This window comes from Colobus angolensis, unplaced genomic scaffold (assembly GCF_000951035.1).
Source record: "Colobus angolensis palliatus isolate OR3802 unplaced genomic scaffold, Cang.pa_1.0 Scaffold219, whole genome shotgun sequence".
NCBI classification, from domain to species: Eukaryota; Metazoa; Chordata; class Mammalia; order Primates; family Cercopithecidae; genus Colobus; species Colobus angolensis.
Window position 1 is genome coordinate 3,081,884 of NW_012115366.1, and position 22,064 is coordinate 3,103,947.

The following is a 22,064-nucleotide window of genomic DNA, read 5'->3' on the forward strand; positions in this document are numbered from 1 at the left end:
AAAAAAAAAAAAAAAAAAAAAAAAAAATTCTGCTCCCCGAATGCTCAGAGAGATTGATTTGAATAATACTAAAGCTCTGGTCTCCTGCACAGCCAGCATTGCTTGAATTATTCTTTCAAGCAATTCCCCGGTCTTAATAAATCGATTCTGCCTAGGCAGTGGGCAAGGTGAACCCCTTGGGCAGTTACAACGTGCCCACCCACTCATGGTGCTGAAGACTAAGGATGTGGGAATGAGACATTTCTTAGAATTCTTGTGTTCTGTGTGAACTAGAGTTTATATTCTCTTCTTGGGCTGTTAGGAACCCAAGGTCTTCTGTTTATGGCTACAGAGTAGCCATAGGGAGCCCAAGGGAAGAACTACACAGTAAGCAGCCCTGGGCAGCCAGGAGGGAGGCTTCTCCCTTAAATTGCATGAAGTCAAGAATCTCAAAGGGACAAGGGAGGTGGCAGTCAGTGTTGGGGATGTTGAAGTTCTAGTGCTTACTCTTTGATGAACAGGAAAGCTTGGCAAAACACAGGAAATGCCCAAGTCATGCATGGGGGATGAGGAGACAATGCCTTCATTTCTCTTAGCCTCAGTTTTCTCATCTGTAAAATCATGACAATCCTGGACTCCTCTAGGAGAGTGGAAAGGACTTAAGGTTCTCTCTGTAAATCACCTAGCATATTGTAGACCAAATCATGTGTTATTTCAAGGCTGTGTGATCTCAAGCAACCCAGCTCCCTTTGCTGAGCCTGTTTCTTCATATGTAGGGTGTAATTATACCAACCATTCCAAGATGTTAAGAGGATACAGCAAGCCTGGGGAGAGAATAGACTTCAGTAAATGATGGGATTGTTTTCCCAAGGTTGTGTGATCTTGGTAAAGTCTTGGCTACCCTCGAGTCCTCAGTTTTCCCATTTGTAAAATGGTGATGATCATGGCCACCATTATGGACTCTGTGGGGATTGGAGAGGATGTACACAGAGTTCTGGATGGTGGTAGTGTTAGGGTTATTACTGAGTGTCAGTAGTGCAGTGGTTAGGAGAGCATGGGTTGGAGCCCCACCACCTGTGCCACATCTTAGCTCTGCCATTTCCCAGCTCTGTGATCTGGGACAAGGCACTCTGCCATCGAGGGCCTCAGTATCCTTACCAGTCAATTGTAACTCGACTTGGGAATATTTTCTCCAACTCTACGTGCTGTTAGTTTACTCTGCTGATTACTTAATTTGCTCTTCAGAAGCTTTTTAATTAGGTCCCATTTATTCATTTTTGTTTTTGTTGAATTTGCTTTTGGGGTCTTAATCATGAATTTTTTAATGAGGCTGATGCCTAGAAGAGATTTTCCAACCTTGTCTTCCAGAATTTTTATAGTTCCAGGTTTATATTTAACTCGTTGATTCATCTTGAATTGATTTTTGTATGAAGTGAGAGGTAGGAATCCAGTTTCATTCTTCTACATGTAGCTTGCCAGTTTTCCCTGCACCACTTATTAAATAGGGTGCTAATTCCCCAGCTTATATGTTTGCATGTTTTGTTGAAGATCAATTGGCTGCACGTATTGGGCTCCATTTCTTGGTTCTTTATTCTGTTCCATTGGTCTATGTGCCTACTTTTATACTAGTCCCATGTTATTTTGGTAACTATAGCGTTGTATAATTTGAGGTCTGGTAATGTGATGCCTTCAGATTTGTTCTTTTTGCTTAGTATTGCTTTGGCTATGCGGGTGCTTTTTGTTGTTGTTTTTCCATGTGAATTTTAGGATTGTTTTTTCTAATTCCGTGAAAAATGTTGCTAGCATTTTTATGGGAATTGCATTGAATCTGCAGATTGCTTTGGGCAGTATGGTCATTTTCTTAATATTGATTCTTCCAATCCATGAGCATGGGATGTGTTTCCATTTGTTTGTGTCACCTATGATATCTTTCAGCAGTGTTTTGTAGTTCTTCTTGTAGAGATTTTTCATCTTCTTGATTAAGTACATTCCTATGTATTTTATTTATTTTGCAGCTGTTGTTTGTTTTCCTAGGTATTTTATTTTGCGGTTGTTTGGGACTGAGTTCTTCATTTGATTCTCAGTTTGGTGGTTGTTGGTGTACAGCAATGCTCCTGAGTTGTGTACATTGATTTTGTAACCTGAGACTTTATTGAATTCGTTTATCAAATCTAGGAGTCTTTCTGAGAGGTCTTTACGATTTTCTAGGTATACAATCATGTCATCTGCAAACAGCAATAGTTTGACTTCCTCTTTTCCCATTTGAATGCCCTTTACCTTTTATCTTTCTCTTGCCTAATTGCTGTGGCTAGGATATCTAGAACTATGTTGAATAGAAGTAGTGAAAGTGGGCATCCCTGTCTTGTTCTGTTCTTGGGGGAATGCTTTCAACTTTTCCCCATTCAGTAGGATATTGGCATAGGTTTGTCATATATGGCTTTTATTATTTTGAGGTAAGACCCTTCTATGCTTAGTTTGTTGGGAGCTGTTATCCTAAAAGAGTGCTGGATTTTGTTGAATGCTTTTTCTGCATCTGTTGAGATGATCATATGGTTTTTGCTTTTAATTCTGTTTATGTGATGTATCACATTTATTGACTCATGTGTGTTAAACTATCCCTGCATCCCTGGGTTGAAATCCACCTGATCATGATGAAATACCTTTTTGTTGTGCTGTTGAATTTGGTTAGCTAGTATTTTGTTAAGGATTTTTGCATCTATGTTCATCAGAGAAATTGGTCTGTGTTTTCTTTTTCTGTTATGTCCTTTTCTGGTTTTGATAATAGGGTGATACTGGCTTCATAGAATGATTTAGGGAGGAGTCCCTCTTTCTCTATCTTTTGAAATACTTTCAGTAGAATTGATACTAATTCTTCTTTGAATGTCTGATAAAATTCAGCTGTGAATCCATCTGGTCCTGGACCTTTTTTTTGTTTGCCATTTTTTTGGTTACTGATTCAATCTCACTACTTGCTATTGGTCTGTTCAGAATTTCTATTTCTTCCTGATTTAATATAGGAGGGTTGTATCTTTCCAGGAATTCATCCATTTCCTCTAGGTTTTCTAGTTTATGTGCATAAAGGTGTTTATAGTAGTCTGAAATGATCTTTTGTATTTCTGTGGTGTCGGTAGTAATGTCTCCAGTTTCATTTCTAATTGAGCTCATTTGCATCCTCTCTCTTCTTGGTTAATCCAGTTAATGGTCTATCTGTTTATTTTTTCAAAGAACCAGCTACTTGTTTCAATGATCGCTTGTATTTTGTTGTTGTTATTGTCTGAATTTCATTTAGTTCTGCTCTGAGCTTTGCTATTTCTTTCCTTCTTCTAGCTTTGGGTTTAGTTTGGTCTTGTTTCTTTAGTACCTTGAGGCATGATATTAGGTTGTCAATTTGTGCTCTGTCAGACTTTGCGTTGTAGGCATTTAGTGCTGTAAACTTTCCTTTTAACACTGCTTTTGCTGTTTCCCAGAGGTTTTGATAACTTGTGTCATTATTATCATTCAATTCAAATGATTTTTTGACTTCCATCTTGATTTCATTTTTAACCCAGTTATCATTCAGGAGCAGATGATTTAATTTCTATGTATTTGTGTAGTTTGGAGTGTTTCTTTTCGACTTAATTTCCAGTTTTATTCCACTGTAGTCTGAGAGGATACTTGATATGATTTTGATTTTTAAAAATTTATTGAGACTTGTTTTGTGACCTAACATATGGTCTATTTTGTGCTGATGAGATGAATATATATTCTGCAATTTGGGGGTAGAATGTTCTGTAAATATCTGTTAAGTCCATTCGTTCTAGGGTGTAATTTAAGTCCATTATTTCTCTGTTGACTTTCTGTCTTGATGGTCTGCCCAGTGCCGTCAGTGATATATTAAAGTCTTCTACTATTATTGTGTTGCTGTCTGTCTCCTTTCTTAGGTCTATTAGTAATGGTTTTATGAATCTGGGAGCTCCAGTGTTAGGTGCTTAGAAATTTAGGATTGTAGTATCTTCTTGTTGGATTGATCCTTTTATAATTACATAGTGACCATTTTTGTCCTTTTATACTGTTGTTGCTTTGAAGCCTGTTTTGTCTGAAATAAGAATAGCTACTCCTGCTGGCTTTTGGCTTCCATTTGTGTGGAATATCTTTTTCCACCATGTTACCTTGAGTTTATATGAATCTTTCTGTTAGGTGAGTCCTTAAAGACAGAAGATATTTGGATTGTGATTTTTTTTATCCATTCTGCCATTCTGTATCTTTTAAGTGGAGCATTTAGGCCATTTACATTCAACATTAATATTGAGAAGTGAGGTACTGTTCTCTTCATCATGTTAAATGTTACCTAGATAGTTTTTTTTTTCATTGTGTTATTGTTTTGTAGGCCCTGTGAGTTTTAAGCTTCCAAGAGATTCTGTTTTGGTGCATATTGGATTTGTGTTTCAAGGTTTAGAACACCTTTTAGCATTTATTGTAGTGCTGGTATGGTAGTAACAAATTCCCTCAACATTTGTTTATCTGAAAATTACTTCATTTCTTCTTTATTTATTAAACTTAGTTTTGCAAGGTACAAAATTCTTGGCTGAAAATTGTTCTGTTTAAGGAGGTTGAAGAGAGGTCCCCAATCCCTTCTAGCTTGTAAGGTGTCTGCTGAGAAGTCTGCTGTTAGTTTGATAGGTTTTCCTTTGTAGGTTTCCTGATACTTTTGTCTTACTGCTCTTAGAATTCTTTCCTTCATGTTGACTTTGGATACCCTGATAACTATATGCCTTGGTGAAGATGTTTTTGCAATGCATTTCCCAGGAGTTCTTTGAGCTTCTTGGATTTGGCTATCTAGATCTCTAGCCAGGCCAGGGATATTTTCCTCAATTACTCCCTCAAATATCTTTTCCAGACTTGTTATTTTCTTTTCTCCCTCAGGAACATCAATTATTCTTATGCTTGGTCATTTTACATAATCCTGTATTTCTTGGAGACTTTGTTCATTTCTTTTGATCCTTTTTTTAAAAAAAAAAATTGCCTAATATAATTAATTCAAAAGCCTTGTCTCCAAGCTCTGAAATTCTTTCTTTTACTTGTTGTGTAGTGTTTTGTTAAAATTTTCTACTGCATTTTATAATTCCCTAAGTGTGTCTTTCATTTCCAGAAATGCAAATTGGTTTTTCTTGATGATATCTATCTGTCTAGAAAATTTTTCATTCGTATCCTAAACTTCAAAAATAATTTATGATGGTTTTCACCTTTCTCTGATATCTCCTTGAGTAGCTTAATAATTCCTTCTCTAGCATTTTCAAATATTTCATCTCAGTTTGTATCCATTGCTGTAGAGCTAGTGTGATCCTTTGGGGGTGTTAGGGAACCATATTTTGTCATATTACCAGAGTTTATATTCTGTTTCCTTCTCATTTGAGTAGGCTATTTCTTCTAACTATTCTTAAATTTATCTTTGATTTGACTGTATTTGTTGTTTGTTTTAATTTCTTTTTCCCCTTAAGGATGAGACTTTAATACTTATAATTAGTTACAGCCTAATTTGGTTCTTGGTGCTTCCAGGGATGAAGACTGTAAGAGTTCCTTGGTTATAAAGTCTTTGTATAATGGCTTTCCCACTTGCTAGTTGTAGTAGGGGCCACTAGGGGAGGTGTCCTTGGGTAGGAACTTGTTGTGGCTGCAGCAGGTGGATAAATGCAATACCCAAAGGTGAGCAGAAGTCCCAGCTTTGACAGAGGTTCTTGGAGGAGCTCTCAGTGAGTTGCACTGAGATCTTATCAGAGGGAAGGGTTGAAGCCACCTTAGCTCTCCTGCCAGGTTAGCAGGAAATTTATTCACCTCTCAGACACACTCCTGTGCCAGTACTTCAGCATTCAGATCAGACAGGCACCTCTTTTCATGGGTAGGAATGTTGATGTTCAAGTAGAGAGGAATTGTGACTCTGTCTCTTGTGCAAGCTGTCACCTGGAGGATGCTTCTCCTGTAAGGATGCCATCATCCTGACGTGTTCCAGAAAGGGTGTCTATAGTTGCACCCACACTTAGCTCCCATGAGAGAAGCCCCAACCGAGCCTGTGATGGTGGAAAAGGGAGAAAATATATTTCCTTATTCAAGGCCCTTCATGTGCACCAAGGCTGTCTTACTGTTGGGCTAGAGCTGAAGACTTTCCCTGTTGAGTCCAGCACTGCAATTGTGCCTCTGCTAAACTTCCCACCAATGGAAATATCTGATCCTCAAGGCCTGTTGTCCGGATTCTTTTGTCTCACAGGATGTTCCCTTGATGTGGTGCACTCCCCCTTCTCCTAGGAGTGGGGATCCCTGGGAGCCAGGCTACTGTGAGTGTTATTGTTCCTCTGAGTCTAGCCATCCAGTGAAGTTGCCAAACTCCAAGCTCATGTTGAGAGTGTCTGCAAGGGATCTGGTGATGTGACCTGTCCTCAAGTCTCCCAGCCATGGGTAGCAGCACTAGCTCGAATGGGGGTAGCAGGTGAGTGATGTAGACTCTGTGAGATTCCTTGTTTATTGATAGCCTTAGTGTGCTCACTTTCTTGAATACCAGTTAGAGTGGAATGATCTGATCATGTGGACAGACTCAGGACCTCCTGGTTAGCCAGAGTGGTGCAGGCAGTAGTGATAGCTGAGATTATACAGTTGTCTTCTCCTTCTTGGGTGCAGTGTGATTCCACCAGGTGAAGCTATCATGGACTGTGTTGGTTGGCTTCCAGCCAGGAGGTGACACTTGCAAAACAGCACCAGCTGCAGTAGTTGCAGTAGGATTTTCACTTGCCTTATGTTGCCTAGTGGGGCTACTCTGGTTTCTCAGGCAATGGAGAGAGACATATAGTTCTTAAGAGTTTCTGTCCTTTGTGTGAAGCTACCAGGGCAAGTGGCAGAGCAAAGCCAAGTGGGAGCTGGGTCAGGGGGTTTGTACTCTGAGTCTTTGCTGGCAGGGCACACAGCAGCCCCTGTGGGTGTTGGGGGATGGGAGCAGGTCTCAGGTCACTGGGTTCACCTTCCAGAGGGGAGTATTGCTGCCTGTGCTGCACAGAAGGGTTCACACATGGAATGGTGAGTAGCAGGCAGCAGTAAGCCCACGCACAGTTCCCACACACTTGGTGAGGCAGATCCACTCCCACAGTGTTACACTGGCAGCAGTGACCTAAGTTCCCGTCAGCCTGCACTCAAATTCCAATTGCCCCAGTGAAGATAACAGCTGCCACTTTCAGATCACGCCCCTCCCCATCCACTGCAAAGCTGGGTGCCTGGCTCCTGCACTCAGGGTTGCAGCCCACTTTTCACTCTCCCCTGCCCTGGTCCTGGCTAAGGGAGTTCATCCCCAACCGAGGTTCTATTGTGAAACCCCCTTGGGGACTTCCTTCAACCTGAGACCAACTGCTTGAACTTTTCGGCTGTCCTTCGCAGAGTCCCCCGTGTGAAACAGTAGGGAATGGATTCCATTGGTCCACATGGGATCTGGAAGTGCATGCACGGGTCTTCCCGCCTTTGCTCCTACTTTTATATTCCACAGGCTTCCCAAGTCGGTTCCTGCGCTGGTTGGGGTTAAAGCCATCTCCCTCTGCCTGGACTTTTTTCACTGGATATCATGTTAGCTATGGATTTGTCATATATGGATTTCATTGTATTGAGGAACATTCATTTTACATCTACTTTTTTGAGCATTTTTATAATTAAAAAAATGTTAAATTTTGTCATACGCTTTTTTTTTGGTTGCTGTCAATGTGGTCCTATGGTTTTTGTCCTTCATTCTGCTGATGTAGTGTATTGCATTTATAGATTTATGTGCCTTGAAGCATCCTTGTATTCCTGAGAAAAATCTCACTTGATCATGCTGAAACACACAGGATTTTAAAAAGACATTTCTTAGATTCTCTTCAACTCATTTTTTAGTCTACATGAAATGCATGTTGAAGAGATGTTTGGTTTTCCCTGTTGCCCAGTCACTCTCTTCCCTTTTCTACTCTCTGATATTACCACTGAAACTCTCCCAATGTGTTAAGATAAGCAATTCCTTTAAGCAACCTTCTCTCTTGGTAAAATGAGTTTTATCTCAAAGCAGAACTTCTGTGCATTACTGTCTTAGAGTTCCCTCTTTCTTGAAGGGTAGGAATGAGGGAGAAAGAAAGGAATAAAACAGAGAGCTCTGTCTATGTTATCTACATCTATAGTCATATCAATAGCTATATCCATATGCTTCTCATGTAATGTCAATTGAAGACTCCATGACTTAGAAAACCCAAAAAGTAACAATTTACAATTTTTGAATATTCACCATGTGCCAGACACTGTTGGAAATGCCTTACAGCTGTTACTTCAGATGGTCATTATGCCCAAAATAGATATTCCCCTTAACCTTATCCTCCCACCACTCACAGATAAGAAAACAGAAGCACAAAGAGCTGTGAGGATGCTCGTTGGTAACTGATAGAGCTATGATTCGAACTCAGGCACTCTGACTCTAGAGATTACAGGTCTCACTGTTGCTCTTGTCAAATGCTTGTGGCCTTGATTCTATGCCATGTCATTGCTGCAGCTACTGCTCATGGGAGTGAGGGGGGATGTGGTGTGGGGATGAGGGTTTGTGGTTTTCTCCTCCTGGGCTCTTCTGCTTTCTTTGTGTATGCAAATAAATGTTTTTTAAACCAAGTCATCTACATAGAAAACTCAGTTTCTAGCAAATATCACAGATGCAGTCCACTTAAAATAGATTTTAGTATCCCAGGGAAGTGTCTTAATGAGTAATTCACACCTTATACACATATATATTGGATCGCTACTATATGCCAGGACCTGACATAGAACATGGCGTGCATTGGTGAATAAAAGAGCAAAAGTAGTTGACCTTTGGAGCTTATATTCTACCAGAGAAATGACAATAACCAATACACATGATAAGTAGATACATAGTGTAGTATGAGTATATGATTTTATCATGTTGTAGAAATGTCCATATATTCTTTTTATTATTTTTCTCATAAAAAGATATTCAAATTTGTAAAATGCTTTTCTACATCAAATGAGATAATCATGTATTTTTCTCTTCATTGTGTAAATATGGTATATTACATTATCATTTGTATCTTGAAACATCTTTGTGTTCTAGGAATAAATTCCACTTACTTATGGTGTAGAATCCTTCTAATGTGCTGTTAAATTCAGTTTGCTAATATTTGGTTGAGAATTGTTGCATCAACAAATTATAAGACCAACAGTCAACAAAGTGGTATGCAGCTGCACCTGATGGAAATTTTAATTTTGTGTTTCAGTAAAAGTTTAGTTTCCAGTGGGTCCCATTTCAGATGAGCAGAGCCTTGCATGTGGGACAATCTATGGTTCGTGATTGCAACAGGAGAGTATTGTTCCTAGATCTGTACTCCAGGATAGGAGATCCCAGTAGGTAACCAGGCATTTGTTGTTTTAATGGAGTATAGCACAAGGGTGAGAGGGGCATTGTTTTCACATGAAAGGCCCTGGATATATGGCCATGATGAATGGTCTAGAAACTCCAAAATGCAAGAAAGAAATTGCTAAAGTCTCCACAGAGAAGAGGTATTTTTGTTTCTTTGTTTATAGGCACTAACAGGGGTGCCTGTTGATTTTAATTTGTAAATAAACTTTGTAAAAGAAGAATATATTGTCACTGGCACCTCAAAACAACTTAGAGATGCTGGATAATGTGATGTTAATATGCATATCACATGAATCTCCTTTGAAGAGGTTGTTATCAATGTTATGTCATCCCGTGCTCTTGAAGAAATGTAGATGTCATTATTGATATTTAAACAGGATCCTCACTTCACGATAGAGAGTCTTGGCAGAACTCCAAAAGGTAACACAAAGCTGCACATAGCACAGCACAAGAAAGCCATCAGTGTAAAAAGCCTTCTCAAGTTGTGGAGCCAATCAGAGTAGCAAATTAGTAAGCCATGAATAGTTAAAGAGCATCTCCTAGGAACTTTCCACCCCAGTTTAGAATGATCCCATTCTCATTGCCATTAGTATTGAAAATGGTAAAGTCAGGCTCTTGGGTCTTTATGAATCACTCTAAGATGGCCATGAAGATTTCACCTGGAAAGGCGTATGGAGTATGATTTATTTTACTCACTGGTCCTAGAGAGGGAAGTAGGGCATGCCACGTAGAAAGCCATATGAGAAGAGCTCCAAGGAAGCAGGCTCAATCAAGCAGATGGGGAAGCAAGAGAGAAAGAATTCCTCAGCAAGTGCCCTTACTGGAAGTCAGGGTACAAGGTACAAGCAAAAAGCATGATGGGATTTACTGGTGTCTTTTTATGGGACTCGGTCACTATATGGGAGGGCAAGGAAGGGAACTTGTTCCAAGGACCAGCCTTATCACATTGGTGCACATGGTCACCTGGGCAGAGTACTCACAGCATGATTGTGGGATATTGAAGCATCAGAAAAATATGAATTAAAATAAATTTACATGTAGCAGGACTTTTTTTTTTTGGAGACAGAGTCTCACTCTGTCACCAGGTTGGAGTGCAGTGGCACGATCTCAGCTCACTGCAACCTCCAACTCCCTGGTTCAAGCTGTGCAATCTTGGCTCACTGCAACCTCCGACTCCCTGGTTCAAGCTGTTCTCCTGCCTCAGCCTCCTGAGTAGCTGAGATTACAGGCACGTGCCACCACACGCAGCTAACTTTTGTATTTTTAGTAGAGACAGGGTTTCACCATGTTGGCCAGGATGGTCTTGATCTCCTGACCTCGTAATCTGCCTGCCCTGGCCTCCCAAAGTGCTGGGATTATAGGCGTGAGCCACTGTGCCCAGCCTGGACATTTTTATTTATACAACTTGGAGTTGCCATGTAGCATCCTTTTATTTCTACCTGAAACCACTCCCTATAGCATTTCTTGTAGGTAAGGTTTAATGGCAGTGAACTCTTTTAGTTTTTGTTCATCTGAGAATATCTTAATTTCTCCCTCATGTTTAGAGGACAGTTTTCCCAGGTATAAGATTCTTGGTTGATAGATTTTTCCTCTTGATGCATTTTCAGTATATCACTCCTCTGTCTTCTGGTTTCCAATGCTTCTGATAAGAAATCGGCTGATCACCTCATTGAGGAACCCTTGTATGTGAGGAATCCATTTTCTGTTGCTGCTTTCAGGGTTCTTTTCCTGACTTTAGTTTTCAACAGTTGGATTATAATGTGTCTTAGTGTGGGTCTCTGAGTTTTTCTTTGGGTTAAATTTGAGTTTCTTCTGCATCTTAAATTTGAGGATTCATGCAGTTTATCAAGTTTCAGAAGGTTTTGGGGTATTATGTCTTTGAATAATCTGTTCCTTTCGCACTTGCTCTTGTCTTCTTCTAGAACTCTTACAATGTTTATGTTGATCGATTTGATAATGTCCCACAATGTCCTCAGGTTCTGCTTGTTTTTCTTTATTCCTTTTTCTTTCTATTCCCCAGTCACAATAATTTCAATTATTCCATATTCCAGTTTTCTGAGTCTCTCTTCTAACTGCTCACACCAGTTGGAGAACACCTCTGGTGGATTTTTCAATTATTGTACTGTTTAACTCTTAAGTTTCTGTTTGATTAATTTTTATAATTTCTCTTTGCTGTTGTTCTTATTTTATTAATGCATCATATTCCAATGTTTCTTTAGTTGTTTGTCTGTTGTTTTCTTTAGCTGTTTGAGCATGTTTAAGATAGTAATTTAACATCTTGGTCTAGTGTCAGGATGGGCCCAGTGTATGACAAGGGTCTTTGTAGGACATATGACAATGGAAGCAAGAGGTTGGAGTGATGGGAAGATGTAACCATGAGAAAAGGAATGTGGCAGCCTCTAGAATTTGAAAAGGCAAGGAACAGAGCCTCCAGAATACACACAGCTCTGCTGACACCTCTTATTTAAGGGGTAAAACATGGTACTTTCATATACATAGACATAGGATAATGGTTATTACAGTCAAGCAAATGAACACATCCATCCTCTCACATAGTTATCGCGCGCGCATGCACGTGTGTGTGTGTGTGTGTAGCAACTAAGATAGACTGTTTGAGCAAAAATACTGAATTCAATACAATCCTATTAACTCTAGTCCTCATATTACACAGTAGATCTCTGGACTTCTTCATCCTACCTATCTGCAATGGTCACCAACATGTCATCCTCTATCTTTGTATATTTGAATATTTCTCTCCTTGATTCTATCCAGTAACATGATTTTAGACTTCTGACCTCCAGAACTATAAGATGATACATTTCTTTTGTTTTAACATGCTAGGTTCTGATAACTTGTCACATCAACATTAGGAAACTAAGGTAATGTAATTATACTATGGGTGAGAAATTCTCAGAGGCTTGAAACAATGTTGAGTTTGTTAGTTAAGCTGCATGTTCAGTGTATGTGGAGAATTCATGGTCATTCAGGCATCCAGGCTGATGGAGCTGACCTCATCAGAGCCTTGTAGGTCTCTGTGGAAGGGAGAAGTTAATTCATAGAGGCTCTTGCAGTTGAATGCACAGCCACAAATTATACCCATCACTTCTGCTCACAACTCAGTGGCCTAAAGCAGTCACATGGCACCACCCAATGCAATGATTCAGAAAGTGCAGCCAGGCACGGTGGCTCACACTTGTAATCCCAGCACTTTGGGAGACTGAGGAGGGCAGATCACCTGAGGTCAGGAGTTTGAGACTAGCCTGACCAACATGGAGAAACACCATCTCTACTAAAAATACAAAAGTAGCCGGGCATGGTGGCACATGCCTGTAATCCCAGCTACTCAGAAGGCTGAGGCAGGAGAATCCCCTGAACCTGGGAGGCAGAGGTTGTGGTGAGCCGAGATCACACCATTGCACTCCAGCCTGGGCAACAAGAGCGAAACTCCATCTCAAAAAAAAAAAGAAAAAGAATAAAGAAAAAAGAAAAGAAAGTGCAATACTCCATATGGCCAGAAAGTGGAAGCACAAATACTCGGCAAAGCATGACACTTCCAAGTGGGGCTCAGGAGCTCCACTCAGATTAGTAACCCCATGAAACTGAACCTCTCTGTGTCTCAGCGTCCTCACATGTAATACAGTTTCATGTTACAGACTTGTTGTGAGGGTTAAATGAGATAATACATGCAGTGTGCTGAGCTCAGGGCCTTCTCCTGGTATGCACCCAGTCATTGAAGTTCATTGATAAACACTTGAGGAAACATTCAAGATCACGTAAGGATGAATAAATAATGGCTCTGTTACTTTCTAGAAGTGGCAGGTGAGGAGCTGCAGGTGATTTAGCCTGAGGAATTCGTGTCAGTTGCAGCTGGAGAAACGGCCACTCTGAACTGCACTGTGACCTCCCTGCTCCCTGTGGGACCGGTCCAGTGGTTCAGAGGAGCTGGTCCAGGCAGGAAATTAATCTACAGTCCAAAAGGATGCCACTCTCCCTGGGTAACAACTATTTCAGACCAGAGAAATAGAAACAGCACAGACTATTCCATCCGCATCAGTAACATCACCCTCGAAGACATGGGCACCTATTACTGTGTGAAGCTCCTGAGAGCAATTCCTGCCAACGTGGAGATTAAGTCTGGACCAGGGACTCAGATGTCTGTGCGTGGTGACTACAGTGGGCCTCCTTCGTCCCCTAAGTTGTGACAAGAAGTCAATAATAGCACTGTCCTCTCTGTCAGCAACAATCAAGGGTGGCAGTGGGTGCTCACTTTCATGATCTGATGCCACCCTCTTCTACAAATCAGGTATATCGAGGCCTGGAGATATCATGCTATTCACTCTAGGCTCGGCAGCTGGTAAACGATAGGGAAGTCTGAAACCTTAGTCTGCCTGGCACCATAGCCTTTGCCTCTTCTAATCTGGCCCAGCCATGTTTCCATAGATAAGGGAACTGACGATTTGAGTGACTTTCCCAGGCACAAGACCAGACCTTGCCTGCTGCGTTCACAGAGCACTTTCCCCCTCAGTGTGGCTGAGTCTCTTCTTTACGCAACAAGCATTCACTGAGAACCTACTGTGTGTGAGTCTCCACTGTGATGGAGCAAATAGCTGTAAAAAAAAAAAAAAAGTCACAAGCTCTGTTCTCACCAAGCTTACATTCTGTTCCCTTCTAATGAGGATAAATCCATCCAGAGCACTGAGGGAGTAAATTGGGTTTTTCTTTATTTAATCTTCGGAAACAGCACACTGGGAAGATTCCTGAAGGACAGAGATTCGCTGTTTAATCTGATGGCCCTGGTGAAAGGAGATGCCAAGAGCTTTATGGGTCTATCCAGGATGTTTGTGGGTTGTTCAGGAAACCCTTGTGTGACTCAGGGACTGCTCCACACAGTCACTAAAGGCTTCAGGCAGAGCTGGGCCATCTCAGAATGTCCCTCACCTAAGGGAAGAGGTCCCCTAAAAGGATGACTTAGGGGTCCCTCAGTTAAGGAAGCAACAATGCTTATTTTGGGTTTTCTTTCAGAGGCCCTGGATCCTCAGTTTAGCTCCTGGATCCTGGAACGTCAGTGGAAAAAGGACCTCAGACCATTTAGCCCAATGCCCTTTTACAGATGGGAGACCGAAGCCAAGAAACGACAGGTGCCTTGCCCAAGGTCACAGGGCCAGCTAGAGCTGGGGCAAGAGCCCAGATCCTATTCCAGGCAGGCTTCGTTCCATCCTGGCATTAGACTATCTCTCCACAGAAGAGTCTGGTGCATAGTAGGTGCTACATGAAAGCTCTTTGAACAGAACTGAATAGGAAGCCAGTATTTCTCCTTTTCATAGTTATTCAAAGGTTTAGAATGCCTCTCTCATTCATTCTCTGTGCTCTGTTGGTGATTGGAAAACCTCTCCCAAATGCAAGCCATATAATTTCTTATTGAGATTCCATATAAGGACATAGAGACCTGCTCCATTGTTTACCAGCTGCAGAATATGTCAATGTATGGAAATATCAAGTGTTATTTTGTAGTCTTCTGTTGATTTATATGTAAGTGGTTCCCAAATTTGAGCTTTTGAAATAATTCTGCTGTGGATGACCCTGCACATATATTATCCTACTCTGGGGGTAGATGCTAAGTCAGAGGGTGTATGTGTTTTAATTTATATGGATGTTGTCTAATTTCCCTCCTACACGATATAGCAATCAAGGCTCCCCAGAACCCTTGAACATAGGTAGGAACGTGCTTTATCCTAATTTGCAAATATTACAGACAAAGACATTGAAATTCCCAGGTGGTGCGTCTCATACCTGGAACAATGACAGCTAGCAAGTGACTCAGATTTAACTCAGATCTGCTAACTCGTAGTAGAGGTCTCACTCCTCTTTGCCATGCTATTGGCCTAAATGACCACTTGGATGAAAGAGGAGGGAGGTGGGAGGGGGCCAAGGAGCAGCAGTTGTGTCAGATACTGTACCATCATCTTGGCATTTTCTTCTTTTAACCAGTGCTATGAAGTAGGAGCCATTTGCTGTCCCTTTTAGAGATGGAGATATTGAGGCTCAGAGAGGGGACCTGAGTGGTGAACAGGTCTGGGAGCCAGGGTTTGAATCCCACAAGCCTGATTGATAGCCCCTGTCTCTGCAACACCAAACTGCACTTGTTAAAGTGTAGAGAATTGCTCCAACCTTCTCATTCTGAATTCTTGATTTGGAGAACTGACCAGCCCAGGTAGCCTCAGTTGAGGCCCTTGGGATGGTGTCCCAGGTGGCCCCTCTCATGGCTCCTCCTGTCTCCTGATTTCCAGGCCCGGTGCCAGCTCCTACTGCCCCATTCCTCCTAGGTCTCCTTCTGGGCTCCAAGGTGCTGCTGCTGGTTGTTGTCTCTGCTGCCTAAGTCCACTGGAAGCAGAAGGCCTGACTGTAAGTGTAGAGGAGGGAGGGTGGGCCAAGGGCTGCTCCAGAAGGTCAGGCCAGCAGGAGGACCCAGCCCACATACCACACAGCCTCAGGCTCTGTGGAGTTTGGAGAAGGTGATGGGGCTTCCTCAGCACCTTCAGAAGTCTCAGGGAGCCTTCTGGGAGAATCCCAACCCCAGGAAGCGTGTGGATGCTGCAGGAGGTGGGCTACAGCAATGGTGTTCAAAGATGTCCATAGCACCCTAGCCCATAGAGGAGGTGGGGAGAGGGGCTGAATGAGGGCCAGCTCTGTGGGTAGTCCCTTGCAGCCCATCTCTTCATTATTTGATGCTGTACTCCATGAGGTCTCAGGAATCCCCACCGTAGAGTAATGTTGAGATGCCTCAAGTGGGCTGCTCTTAGTGCTCTCAGGCTCTCAGTGCCTGAGTGGGAGGGATGAGGGAAAGGGTGTCAGGACTTGTGAGGAGGGCTGACCAGGTGAAATTCTATCTCAGGGCTGCCTGTCCACCCACGATAGGCATCCCAGGAGGAAGACCAGCACTGAGGACATAGCAGACTCTCAGGAATCATTTCTTGAATGATGAACAGATGACTAAATGTGGATGTGTTCCCCACAGCTCTTTCCCTCCTCCTCTGCCATGAGGGACCCTCAGTCTGTACCGCCTCCTTCCTTCCTTGAAGGGCTCAGCCTGAGAGAATTAACTGGCAAGAAGCTTCCCCAGACTCCAGCTCTAAATGCCTGTACTCCCAGGATATCTGCCTGCCCACAGGCTCCTGTTGTTCCTTTGCAAGGGTCTTCATTCATGGTCCTGAGCAGGGGCCATGGGATGGGGCTCTGGGAGTGACTCATAACACCTCCCTGGAATATGAGAAACACGCCATATCTAATCACATTAGGACTTCTCGCATCCATCGCCTTGGGACTGACCATAAACCACAGACTCTCTCTAGCCTCTCAAGAGTTACTCTGCCTTCTGGATTCCTGCCTACCCCAACTTCCCAGCCTTGTTGAGGTTCACTATTGCTTCCTGAATACAAACGAACCCCCATCCCAATTTTAAGAAAAAACTATTCTCCTTCCTCTTTGTCTCACACCAAGAAAGAAAGAAAGAAGCTCTCCCTGCTTTCTCTGTGATGGGACACTTGTTCTCCTAGCATCCTGCAGCCTTCCCAGCCCTGCTGCTCAGGGTAGAAACACATAGAAACACCACCACAGTCCAACATCCTGGAGTCCTTCTTGATTTCTCATTCTCTCTTTTTTAATGCCCTATATTCAATTCTACCTTTGAAATGCTTATGTCCACTTACGTGAGACAGTAAACGTTTAACAATGGACTTTCTGAAAGGGAAAAACAAAAAGCTGATTTGCAGTGCTTGCCAATCTCTGTAGCGTAATAACTTCCCACATAGACAGTTTCAAACTATCAACAGTTGAACAACCAGATTTCAAAATTCCTGAAAATTAACAATTGGTTCTTTCAGCTGCCCCAGCACAACACCGAGTTACATGTCTAATTTACACATTTCTCACCTCCACCACCCCTCCCTGTCCCAGCCAGCATTATCTCTTCTGGTAGCACTCCTACTTCCTCTACTGGCTTTCAGTTTTCAGCCACCGTGATTCTTTGGAAAAGCCTAGGCATAAACTCCTCTGCCTCTTCTCCAACACAGCTACATGGCTCCCTTCATCCCTCCTTCAACTTTTTCTGCCAATGTCAACTAATATAAATCACTCTGTATAAAATATCAATTTCCCTCCCTACCCTGACATTCTAATTTATCTTAACACGATGAATTTTTCCTTAGCACCTATTACCATCTGTATTATTCTAAATACAGGCAGTTCTCATTTTTCTTGGCAATGCAGGATTCTAAAAATGACTGTGCAACCTGAAACCTGGGAAAGCAATCTCCATATCCAATTGGAAAAACAAGGATCATTCTGTGACTTTTACAATTTTTTGTCAAAATATTAGAAACAAAGTTATAAATGTAGGAGGCAATGAAAATATAATGAAATAAACATTTATTACTGCACTGTAATTCAAAGCATTAGAAACATTGAGAGTTCAAGTACTTTTTGATTTGTAAAAATGTATCAAGAGTAGTTGGATCAGTGCTTGCCACCTTCTTGTACATTTCTGATATGGAGCAAGCATTGTTTCTACCTTGGTGTTTCATCATCTTCCTAATTTTGAATTTGCTTCCAACACCTTATCCTTTGCACTTTCTTTGTTTTATGTTTTTGTTTTTATTTTAAATTTTTTAACTAAAAATTCTTAAATTAAATACTTTAAGTTCTGGGATACATGTGCGGAACATGCAGGTTTGTTACATAGGTATACATATGCCATGGTGGTTTACTGCACCCATCAACCCATCATCTACATTAGGTATTTCTCTTAATGCTATCCCTCCCCTAGCCCCCCAGCCCCCGACAGGCCCCGGTGTGTGATGTTCCCCTCCCAATGTCCATTTGTTCTCATTGTTCAACTCTCACTTATGAATAAAAACATGTGATGTTTGGTTTTTGAACAGTTAGTTTGCTGAGAATGATGGTTTCCAGCTTCATCCATGTCCCTGCAAAGGACATGAACTCATTCTTTCTTATGGCTGCATAGTATTCCATTGTGTATATGTGCCACATTATCTTTATCCAGTCTATCATTGATGGGCATTTGGGTTGGTTCCAAGACTTTACTATTGTGAATAGTGCTGCAATAAACATACATGTGCATGTGTCTTTGTAGTAGAACGATTTATAATCCTTTGGGTATATACCCAGTAATGGGATTGCTGGGTCAAATGGTATTTCTGGTTCTAGATCCTTGAGGAATTGCCACACTATCTTCCACAATGGCTGAACTAATTTACATTCCCAACAACAGTGTAAAGGCGTTTCTATTTCTCCATATCCTCTCCAGCATCTGTTGTTTCCTGACTTTTTAATGATTGCCATTCTAACTGGTGTGAGATGGTATCTTATTGTGGTTTCATTTGCATTTCTCTAATGACCAGTGATGATGAGCTTTTTTTCATATATTTGTTGGCTGCATAAATATCTTCTTCTGAGAAGTGTCTGTTCATATTTTTCACCCACTTTTTGATGGGGTTGGTTTTTTCTTTTACATTTGTTTAAGTTCCTTGTAGATTCTGGATATTAGCCCTTTGTCAGATGGTAGATTGCAAAAATTTTCTCCTGTTCCGTAGGTTACCTGTTCACTCTGATGATAGTTCCTTTTGCTGTGCATAAGCGCTTTAGTTTAATTAGATCCATTTATCAATTTTGACTTTTGTTGCAATTGCTTTTGGTGTTTTAGTTATGAAGTCTTTGCCCATGCCTATGTCCTGAAGAGTATTGCCTAGGTTTTCTTCTAGGGTTTTTATCGTTTTAGGTCTTATGTTTAAATCTTTAATCCATCCTGAGTTAATTTTTGTATAAGGTGTAAGAAAGGGGTCCAATTTCAGCTTTCTGTATATAGCTAGCCAGTTTTCACAACACCATTTATTAAATAGGGAATCCTTTCCCTATTGCTTGTTTTTGTTAGGTTTGTCAAAGACCAGATGGTTGTAGATGCATGGTGTTATTTCTGAGGCCTCTATTGTGTTCCATTGGTCTATATATCTATTTTGGTACCAGTACAATGCTCTTTTGGTTACTGTAGCCTTGTGGTATGGTTTGCAGTCAGGTAGAGTGATGCCTCCAGCTTCGTTCTTTTTGCTTAGGATTGTCTTGGCTATGCAGGCTCTTTTTTGGTTCCATGTGAAACTTAAACTAGTTTTTTCTAATTCTGTCAAGAAAGTCAATGGTAGCTTACTGGGAATAGTATTGAATCTATAAATTACTTTGGGCAGTATGGCCATTTTCATGATATTGATTCTTTTTATCCACGAGCATGGAATGTTTTTCCATTTGTTTGTGCCCTCTCTTAATTCCTTGAGCAGCGGTTTGTAATTCTCCTTAAAGAGGTCCTTTACATCCCTTGTAAGTTGTATTCCTAGGTATTTTATTCTCTTTGTAGCAATCGTGAATGGGATTTCACTCATGATTTGACTCTCTGTCGATTATTGGTGTATGGGAATGCTTGTAACTTTTGCATTTTGATTTTGTATCTGGAGACTTTGCTGAAATTGCTTATCAGCTTAAGGAAGTTTTGGGCTGAGACTATGGGGTTTTCTAAATATCCAATCATGTCATCTGCAAACAGAGACAATTTGACTTCCTCTCTTCCTGTTTGAATACTCTTTATTTCTTTCTCTTGCCTGATTGCTCTGGCCAGAACTTCCAATACTATGTTGAACAAGAGTAGTGAGAGAGGGCATCCTTGTCTTGTGCTGGTTTTCAAAGGGAATGCTTTCAGCTTTTGTCCATTCAGTATGATATTGACTGTGGGTGTGTCATAAATAGCTCTTATTATTTTGAGATATGTTCCATCAATACGTAGTTTATTGAGTGTTTTTAGCATGAAGTGGTGTTGAATTTTATCAAAGGCCTTTTCTGCATCTATTGAGATAATCATGTGGTTTTTGTCATTGGATCTGTTTATGTGATGGATTACTTTTATAGATTTGTGAATGTTGAACCAGGCTTGCATCCCAGGTATGAAGCTGACTTGATTGTAGTGGATAAACTTTTTGATGTGAGGCTGGATTCAGTATGCCAGTATTTTATTGAGGATTTTTGTATCAATATTCATCAAGGATATTAGCCTGAAATTTTCTTTTTTTGTTGCATCTCTGCCAGGCTTTGGTATCAGGATGATGCTAGCCTCATAAAATGAGTCAGGGAGGTGTTCCTCTTTTTCTAGTATTTGGAAAAGTTTCAGAAGGAATGATACCAGCTCCTGTTTGTACCTCTGATAGAATTTGGCTGTGAATCCATTTGGTCCTGGGCTTTTTTTGGTTGGTAGTCTATCAATTACTGCCTCAATTCCAAAATTTGTTATTGGTGTATTCAGGGATTCAACTTCTTGATTTAGTCTTTGGAGGGTGTGTGTGTCCAGGAATTTATCCATTTCTTCTAGATTTTCTAGTTTATTTGTGTAGAGTTGTTTATAGTATTATCTGATGGTAGTTTGTATTCCTGTAGGATCAATAGTAATATCCTCTTATCATTTTTTATTGTGTCTCTTTGATTATTCTCTCTTTCCTTATTTATTAGTCTGGTTAGTGGTCTATTTTAATCTTTTCAAAAAACCAGCTCCTGATTCATTGATTTTTTAAAGGGTTTTTCATGTCTCTGTGTCCTTCAGTTCTGCTCTGACCTCAGTCATTTCTTGTCTTCTGCTAGCTTTTGCATGTCTTTGCTCTTGCTTCCCTAATTCTTTTAATTGTGATGTTAGGTTGTCAATTTTAGATCTTTCCTGCTTTCTCATGTGGGCATGTAGTGCTATAAATTTCCCTCTAAACACTGCTTTAGCTGTGTCCCAGAGATTCTGGTACATTGTGTCTTTGTTCTCATTGGATTCAAAGAACTTATTTATTCCTGCCTTAATTTTGCTATTTATTCAGTAGTCATTCAGGAGCAGGTTGTTCAGTTTCCATGGAGTCATGCAGTTTTGAGTGAGTTTCTTAATCCTGAGTTCTAATTTGATTGCACTGTGATCTGAGAGACTCTTTGGTATGATTTCCATTCTTTTGCATTTGCTGAGGGGTGTTTTACTTCCAATTATGTGGTCAGTTTTAGAATAGCTGCTATGTGGTGCTAAGAAGAATGCATATTCTGTTGATTTAGGGTGGAGAGTTCTGTAGATGCCTATTATGTCTGCTTGGTCCAGAGCTGAGTTCAAGTCTTGAATATCCTTGTTAATTTTCTGTCTCATTGATATAATATTGACAGTGAGGTGTTAAAGTCTCCCACTACTATTGTGTGGGAGTCTAAGTTTCTTTGTAGGTCTCTAAGAACTTGTTTTATGAATCTGGGTGCTCCTGTATTGGGTGCATATATATTTAGGATAGTTAGCTCTTTTTTGCATTGATCCCTTTACCATTTTGTAATGTCCTCCTTTGTCTTTTTTGATCTTTGTTGGTTTAAAGTCCGTTTTATCAGAGACTAGGGTTGCAACCCCTGCTTTTTTTTCTTTCCATTTGCTTGGTAAATCTTACTCCATCCCTTTATTTTGAGCCTATGTGTGTCTTTCCATGTGAGATGGGTCTCCTGAATACAGCACACCAATGGGTCTTGACTCTATCCAATTTGCCAGTCTGTGTCTTTTAATTAGAGAATTTAGCACATTTACATTTAAGGTTAATATTGTTATGTGTGAATTTGATCCTGTCATTATGAT

General features: G+C 40.9%; 1 pseudogene; it reads left to right on the forward strand.

Annotated features, from left to right (window-relative positions):
• The window catches only part of LOC105512808, a 58,268-nt pseudogene that overhangs the window by 10,854 nt on the left and 25,350 nt on the right, over positions 1–22,064 (forward strand).